The sequence below is a fragment of the Ambystoma mexicanum genome, chromosome 4q (genome assembly GCF_040938575.1).
Source record: "Ambystoma mexicanum isolate Mex_15411 chromosome 4q, UKY_AmexF1_1, whole genome shotgun sequence".
In the NCBI taxonomy this organism is placed as follows: Eukaryota; Metazoa; Chordata; class Amphibia; order Caudata; family Ambystomatidae; genus Ambystoma; species Ambystoma mexicanum.
The window spans coordinates 975,129,436-975,137,316 of NC_090928.1; positions in this window are offsets into that span (position 1 = coordinate 975,129,436).

The following is a 7,881-nucleotide window of genomic DNA, read 5'->3' on the forward strand; positions in this document are numbered from 1 at the left end:
AGATCATTGTTCGGAAATAAACTGGCCCAGTGTGACTGGGCCAGCAATTATACTCGATTAGCTAAGCTAAAGTCCTATGTACCTGTGGCAAGAATGGTGCACCGATATTTACGCTTGCGGCCTTACCTCTGCTAAAGTCCTTCACAGGCAGTACGAAATCTTATTTTGAGACTTCGCATTAACCAGCTACACCTGCTAGTCTTTGTAGGAGCTCGGCTAAAAGTACCCACAGAAGAAAGAGTATTATATATGTGCAAAATGCCGGCCACCATTGAGACTCCAAAACATGTATTTACCCAATGTCGGACTATGGGCAATATGTACATGACTATTTTGTGTGAATATTAAAGGATTGTGAATGTCTGCCAATGTCACATTTTATTTATATCTCGTGAATATTAGTTTGCGTCACATCTAGACAGATCCTACCAATTCAGGACGTATTCTTAGCTCATCTTTTCATATCCCAAATTGAACACTTAATAGTTTCAAGAATATGTGTTTATAGAATGTCAGATGCGAAGAAGTATTATTGACCCCACCTTTTTGACCTTGTGGGATATCCACTAAAAGTGAAATCTGGCTTGGACTACTTCCCTGTGTTCCAAAATATTTAAGGCCTAGGAATTCCCAATGTTGATTTGATAGCCTGAGACCAAATAAAAGGAATCATATTATATTATAACAATATTATAAATCTCTTTTGATGGGAACACAACAGTGGCCACAGTAACAACAAACATGGGTTTGGAAATTGCACTGAGTGGAGAACGTACACAAGAAATTGAGATACTGCCACCTACAGTTTTTTTACTGCCACTGCATGCATATTAAAAGTTATGTTACTGGGTCTTGATATATGGTGTGGTTTTTACCATTGCATGGCCTCGTGGTGCTTTGGATTGTGCAAGTAAAAAGGTGGGGCTGCGTGTGGGCTAGTCAGTGAAAGGGTTCTATGTTCTTAGATCGCTAGTTTTTTTTTTAAAGAGTTTCCTGACGAATATTTTTGGCCGAAAAAACTCATCAAATGTTTTGTATTTTATTGGAGGGGAGTTATCCCCCATCCCTCACCCTCAAGTCCCCCTTCCCTATTATCTAGTCCGTATTCCCCACACCCCCTACCACTTATATCCTCTTAACCCCCTCGCAAATATTTTTCAATGGGTTGTTCCAGAAATGTTAGAAAAAAACTCAGCCAAAAAAAGCCTGGTACTATAACAACGTCGTACCCAAAAAGCATATTTCAGGTTGACATTAGATTAGCTGGGCGAGGCAGAACCGCATTTACCACTGCCTGCATGTGTATGAGTTGTGGGGGAGCAGTGCTTTAGAGATTTGCTGAATGTTGGTATTCAGCAATCAGGGATCAGCAATGGTGAGATTTCGAGAGTGGGTGGCAGCTTTGGGAGACGTGAGCCCTTGGTTTGTGTGATTTATGTTTTGAGGAGTCAGGTAAGGAAGGTGGTATTGAGGAGTTGTGCGGCTGTCAGTTGGCGAAGGTAGTTGAGAGTTCGAAGATTTCACTTTGTATGAAGCGACTTGGGTTGCTGACTACGCACTAATAAGAAGCTTCGGGTCAATGCTTGCATAAACATCACAAACAAATGCATTACCCTATAGCAAGACATATTGCTTAACCAGTGGTCGAAGTGCACGAAAAGAAGTGGTGGAACTATGCTCCCTGCTGACCTGCCCCCCAATCCCCACAAACCTCATCACCACGCCCCCTCCCACGCACTATCCAACCCCCAAACAAACACATCTGCTATTTAATGGAGTGTTCAGTGCAGTGCACTGAAGTGCAAGTTTCAACTTCTTCCTAAACTTTTATTTTAAAACTAAACCTTTCCGGAACAGTTTTTTTTTTCATCGTAACAGTGAAACTTTTTTTTGTTGTTGAAAGTAGAGGAGCACTGCTCCCGGCTACTTTGACCACTGCGCTTAACCACCCAGCTTAATTGGTTTATGACATCGATGGGAGTATGGGATAGTCAGCATTATCAGGCATATTGTGAAGTGGTGCACAGGGAACATTGCAGCTCTTGAAGCCAGGTGAAGATGCACTGAGAAGCACTCTTAAACACAAGCCTCTGACATCCTATTGTGTTGTGTTGGGCATTTCAGCTTTTCCAGCAAGACACATTATAGTAAGTGCAGAGGGGCCACTGTGGGTTTTTGTCAGGTGTAAAGGTGCAAGCAGACCCAGGGCTGTCTTTACATGTGTGTGACTGTGGGTGGGTTGTTCAGAGTATTGTGGCTTAGCGTGTCCTAGTGGGTATCCTTGTAGGATGAAAAAGCAGCTTGAAATGATGGCATGAGCTATATTGGGTGGTGGCACATCACGAAGGAAAATCGCCCTTTTAAACTGTAGGTTTTGTTTACCAAGGACCTACCCACCGAAAAAGTTGAAACTCGGCAAATGGAAAGAAAATGCTTATCTCCACATTGTCCGATGAAATTAACTCTTACGCCAGTAGCAAGAAATTATACGAATTATGAAAGCACAACAAGCACATTTCACTGATATCATTTTTTCTTCAGATAACATCTCAAAAGAATTATTCAAAGTGTTGGATGATCCAAGACAAGCCAAAGCCAAAATGCTGTTTTATCACTTTTCACTTTATCACTGAGTCAGACCGTGGTCCTTTGCATATCTGAAAGCAACTCTTCCCTACCTCTGATGTATCCAAGACATGCCAGGATCCCTCATGGGTCCAAAATCTTAGTCCACCAATATTGACTTGCTTTGGATACTTGTCAGTACCATATCATAATCGGACTTTATTGAATATATCACTTTGTTTACAAAGTGTGTGCACCTTGTTAAAAATGAGTTTAATATGAGTGTCCCTGGAGAAAAAAAAAACAGGCTTGGGTAATTACTCCAATGTGGCACATGTGAGAATATAAGGAATGATCATCTCAACTGTTCAATCATTCAGTGACATATGACAGATGGGATTACCGCCTTTTAATGCTCCTGTAACTGTGCAGCTTGCCCTGGGAACTGTGTAGCCGGACTCCCTGGGATAGATGTGAAATAAGATTTATCCTGCAGGAGGCGAGCCTGCTGCTTTCACATATCTGTGCATTGGTAAAAAGGCCTGCCAGTCCTCAGTGGGTGGGTTCGGTGAACAGTGTTGCTCCTGCTGCTTCCTGGGTTTTGATTTAGTGCTGTAAATAGTACCTAGAATGTGTAGATCAAACCCTATTTGCAGTCCTATTATAGAAACTGCTTGTTGCAAGACCAGAAATAAGTAATTTCCCTTTGGAAACGTCACTCTCATTACGGTGTAAACATGTTTCACATTTCCTGCGGGTAGGTCAGCCTTCCACCCCCGGCCTGTGCAATCCTTCATAAGGTGCACTGCCCATCTTAGGTCTGTATGTCCCGATGATGCTTTGATTCTGCTTCCTTTTCCTTCTGTCTCCTTTCTCGGACTTTCTCTTTCTCACTCACCTCCTGCTTCTTTTTCTCTCTTCACACACTTCTCTCTCGAACAAACACGAGCCTCTCTTTGATCTTCTATCCATTGCTTGAGCTCACCATCGTTCCTGCTCCTTTTAATTTTCCACCGGCCGCCACCTTCTGCGTCTTCATCAAGCTCACGAGCCGTCTGTGATGTACAGCCCTCCCCCATCTACCAAAGTCGGGTGCAGCTGAGGTTGGAATTGTTTGGAGAAAAAATGGAAAATGTACTGGCTGCTGCTTTTTTCTCTCTTTGAAAATGAGACCGTTCAGTTCTGCCAAATAACGGTTCCGTTCTGCCAAATAAAAATTACGTCGTGGGAGGGATGTTTTTATTACTATCCCTCTGGACATATTTGAAACATATTTTAAAATTTGGTGTGCAATAAAAAAAAAAGGAATTCAGCGCCCACTTCAGGTAGTGGCGTAGTGCAAAGCGCCAGAGGCTGCCTTCAACCGCACTATGATACATCAAAATCCTATGCCCCAGGCCCCGGGCCGCATGAAATGCGGGCCGATGGAGGGCCTGGGAGTTTAGGCACAGGGTGGGGGGAAACGGCGCGAAAGCAGTAGGGAGGGGCGTCCAAATGGCGCCACAAGAAACAAAAGCCCAGGAAAGGGCAGGAAGCAGCACCTGGGAAAGGTGCGAAATATAACAGCAGGGGGCTGGGGGGGGAAAACCCAGCCCCCAAGAAGGAACAAAAGGTCTGGTGGGTATAAGTAAGCCAGGAAAGGAGAGGCGGTACAAACCAGGTAAAGAGCTCACCTCTCTCGGGTAAGCTCTTAGTGCCTGGACAAGGGGAAGGAAAAACATTTGCTCTTTCGGGCTCACGACTTTTCCATATTATCTCTTGCAAAAACGTTTGCTCTTGCAGCGCACGGTTCGTTCATACAAACATTGGCCCTTGCGTCTCATGTCATGTTTGCCCTCTTTCTTTTCTTCACGTTCCTCTCTTTGCACCTTTCACTCTTCGCCCCTGCCTCCTCACTTTGTCTGCTGGGGCAGGCACAGGCCACCACCCATGCTTTGCTTCCAGCTGGGCTGCCGAAGCCGTGACTGCTGGTGCTGTGGTATGCTTGAATGGCCTCCCACAGCTGGGGGTTATCAGCACAAGTGTGAACGACACCAAACTAAACGGTGTGCCCACGCTTTAGGCCTCAGAGCTGGAGAGAGAGAGTTTGTGCCGGGGAGGGGGGCCTTGACTAAACACAGTGAGAGAGGAGCATAGGAAGGCAGACTGAGGCAGAATCTTACAGTGGTAAACTGGTACTAAACGACCTACCTCTCGAGGCTGGGTTCAGTTGTTCAGTTGCGTGGTCCCTTCCTGGTATGGCCGACCACACCACAAGCTCACAGGTAGACTGTTGCTCCATATCCCCTGCACTTGCCGGCAGTCCCAATAGGCCCGCCCACCTCCGTACATTTTACATTTCACATACAGCCAATGAAATTTAATGCATCTGTGATTGACACAGTCCCAAAAGAAGAATACAAAGAAACTATGCTGTTTGTGCTTGGTATCATACTGGCGGGGCCAGACATCTGGCGCCCTCGAGCCACTTAACTGAAGCAAAGCAGTTTAATTTACTCAATCTGCGCATCGCTCTTCAGGGTCCACACAGATCGCAGAGGAAACTTGTGTGAAATGGGACCCGCCCCTGTCCCATGCTCAAGATGGGCCCGTAGCAGGTCAGGCCGGCAGAATTATTTATCTAATATTTATAAACTATTTCAGCAGCGCATGCATGCTTCTGCTGAATGACTATTTTGATGTGCACTGTTTGACTGTTATGAATGCCTCAGGCTGCAGGGTGTGGAGGGTTGACGCCCCCCACCCTAAACAACCAGCCGCCACTGCTGAATTTTTAAGAGATCTGTAGTCAGGCTGGCTTTGATTGTGATGGGCGAAGTGTTGCAATGGTAGGGGGCGAGTAGGTAGAACGATTGTGTAAATGTTGGATGGAAACCCCCATGGATAAGCAAAGAGGACAGGCCAGGGGAAATCCCACGCCCCAAAAATGGAAGAATCCAACGATTTAACAAAGACCGGTTTTATTTAACAAAAGCCATATAAAACAGGGACAGGCATGGACATCAAGACGATCTCCCAACACTTGAGTGAATCTAGGCTTGACAGTACTTCTAAAATTGGTATGACATCATAATTGACGCTTCATCTTAGAAAACTTAAGGTGGGAAGGGATTGATTGAGGGAATCAAATAATTAAACATTCTATAGGGGGTTAGTACATTCATTGGTTGCATTTGTCCGGTGGCTCTGCCTGAGACCACCTACTAAAATGATACAAGTAAAAGCCTGCCATTACAATGCAGTGTGATTGGCTGTAGCAACATTGATAGACGTTAAAGTTGGGTAGGTATTAGTCAGTGATGTCTTTCTCAACCATTGCCCTTTGGAAGGTTACCAGCACATGAGCAACAATTGGGGGTGGTGCGAATGGCACCAAGGTGATACTTATCCCAATAAGGTTACCATTTCTGATTCTCTAGGCCACAAGTCAGGATGTTTAGCTTTCAACATTGCTCTACCTTGTATCTTTTGTTCTGAGAACTGAATGGGAACAAAGGTCTCCGTCTGTCTGTCTCTGAATCTAATGAATAGGCATTATCCTCCAACTGTAGGACACGTGTTGCGACCACATTTTGATTATTCTGCTTGGCATTTATGAGGACTTTATCCCTTTTTACAGCTGGTGTCATTACCTCCCTTTGCCTCTAGAGACTACTTCGAGCACTTTCCTCTCAATATTAAGTCTGAGTTGGTGGGAATCTGACCTGCCAGCATTATTTGTTTCATTTTTCGATCTGAGTGGAATATGTCTCATGCCTGGGAATTGTTATTGTCTGTTCTTTTTGGTGTTGATTCAAACCTTTCCTTCTCTAGTCACCTCGAACAAACATATGCACTTGTCTGAGCTGCTCAGGTTTGGCTTTTCTGCTAACTCAGCGAACCAGGTCCCCTTGCAGTATCAAGGGCTCTTCAATGTCTTCAATGTCTCCCATTCATCAACATGTGGCTGCACCGTCCATCTTGTTTTACATGGCCAGTCGTTTTTGTTACAATCTGTGTTAATCAAGCTTTATGTGTATTCTCGTGAGTCTTGCGTTTCCGCATTTATAGAGTACATGTTTTCTAACCTATTGGATGCAAGCATATTCTTCATGTCTAAGTGCAATTTGACCTATTGTTCGTGTATCTTTGTGGTATATGCTTATCTGCTTCATGTCTAATGGACCGCCGTGTGTCAGTGTTCAGTAGAAATGTCATTTGCTTTAATCACCTGTATCACCTTTGTCGCAGCATGTTCATATCCTCCATAGTTTGCAGATTTTGCTCTTCTGTGATCCCTGTGGGGTAGGGTGGGTAGGAATGTCTCAGCGAGTGTCGTCTCACACACCTGCAGCACGGTGGTGGAGAGGAGTCAGATACCATAAGTGATGTGCAATTGCCATTTCTGTATAATCAGGACGGGGGAAGGTCTGACATAATGAATGACACATTAATTTGTCTTTCTTCATTGCCCCTCTGGTCGAGTCCTTGACCGCATTTCTCGGAGGCCCTTAGGGATCCATATCTTCATCACTCTCCCCCAACCCCCAGGGTTACCCACATTCTTTATATGCTCATCCATGCTCTAGGTCATATAGCAGCCCTCTTCATCTGGGTTACAGAACGCCCAAGGTCCTAAGTAATTGCGATTGTTTGGGGATAGCAGAATTGTCTTACCAGGGGGAACAAGAGGGCTTTGTTTTAGGTGTAACAGAAGCAGGTCACCTGTCTGTTTTTTCTAATCTGTTTTAGTGTCTACGTCTACCAGTATTTTCATCCCCACCGTCTTCTGGCCCGTTTACTTACATTGCGCTATGATATAATAAGTCATTAATAACGTTCCTGAACACAAGTGGACGGGGGGACAGAGGGAGGACAAAACAAGGATACTACTATGCCTTGTGTCATTCAGATTGCGCAAGTTCGGGGGGTAGGGGGGGAAGTGACAGGGGGGTAGTGCAAGTGCTGCCAGTATGTGGCTCATAATGGCAGAGAATCGGGGGACTGTAGGGTTGCAGATACAGGCCATTAAGTGCAAGGAGACCCAGATGCAGTGCAAGGGCAACTGGATATGCAGGAGCCTGGACCCGAAGTTCAGTGGGTGGCCAGGTGACCAGTATGTGGAGCAGTCAGGAAATTAGCAAGGGAGAGGGTGAGAGAAAGCAGAAGTGAAAAGGAAGGTCTTGAGTTGCTTCCAGAACTGGAGGTTGGCCTACTGAAGTTTGAGAGAGGCAGAGAGGCTGTTCCAGAGGGAGGCCCCAGCCGAGGAAAGAGATCTATGCCCCACTCTCTCCAATTTTCAAAAAGGTAGCAGACGACCCTCTCCAGAAAGACATT